Here is a 955-nt window from a genome sequence, read left to right as displayed (position 1 = left end):
ATATCTGGTGATATCTCGGGTGCTATTAGAGATAGCGCAATAAATCAAAGTGCATTGTCTGTAGGAGGCCCTGGCGCATGAATCTGTGCAGCGGGAACGACCTCGGAACACCAGGGGCCGAGAAAACCACCGTCTCATGGGGCAGGACACGCAGGGTCAGTGAAAAATCCAATATATATCTGGTGATATCTCGGGTGCTATTACAGATAGCGCAATAAATCAAAGTGCATTGTCTGTAGGAGACGCTGGCGCATGAACCTGTGCAGCGGGAACGTTCTCGGACCACCAGGGGCCGAGACAACAACCGTCTCATGGGGCCGGACACTCAGGGTCAGGGAAAAATCCAATATATATCTGGTGATATCTTGGGTGCTATTAGAGATAGCGCAATAAACCAAAGTGAGTTATCTGCAGGAGTCCCTGGCGCCTGAAGCTGGGCAGCGGGAACGACCTCGGACCACCAGGGGCCGAGAAAACCACAGTCTCATGGGGCCGGACACTCAGGGTCAGGGGAAAATCCAATATATATCTGGTGATATCTCGGGTGCTATTAGAGATAGCGCAATAAACCAAAGTGAATTCTCTGCAGGAGGCCCTGGCGCATGAATCTGTGCAGCGGGAACGACCTCGGACCACCAGGGGCCGAAAAAACCACAGTCTCATGGGGCCGGACACTCAGGGTCAGGGGAAAATCCAGTATATATCTGTTGATATCTCGGATGCTATTAGAGATAGCGCAATAAACCAAAGTGAATTATCTGCAGAAGGCCCTGGCGCATGCATCTGTGCAGCGGTAACGACCTAGGACCACCAGGGGCCGAGAAAACCACCGTCTCATGGGGCCGGACACTCTGGGTCAGCGAAAAATCCAATATATATGTGGTGATATCTCGGGTGCTATTACAGATAGCGCAATAAATCAAAGTGCATTGTCTGTAGGAGGCCCTGGCGCATG

This window comes from Nomia melanderi, unplaced genomic scaffold (genome assembly GCF_051020985.1).
Source record: "Nomia melanderi isolate GNS246 unplaced genomic scaffold, iyNomMela1 scaffold0014, whole genome shotgun sequence".
Classification (NCBI taxonomy): domain Eukaryota; kingdom Metazoa; phylum Arthropoda; class Insecta; order Hymenoptera; family Halictidae; genus Nomia; species Nomia melanderi.
Note: the sequence above shows the minus strand (reverse complement) of the source record.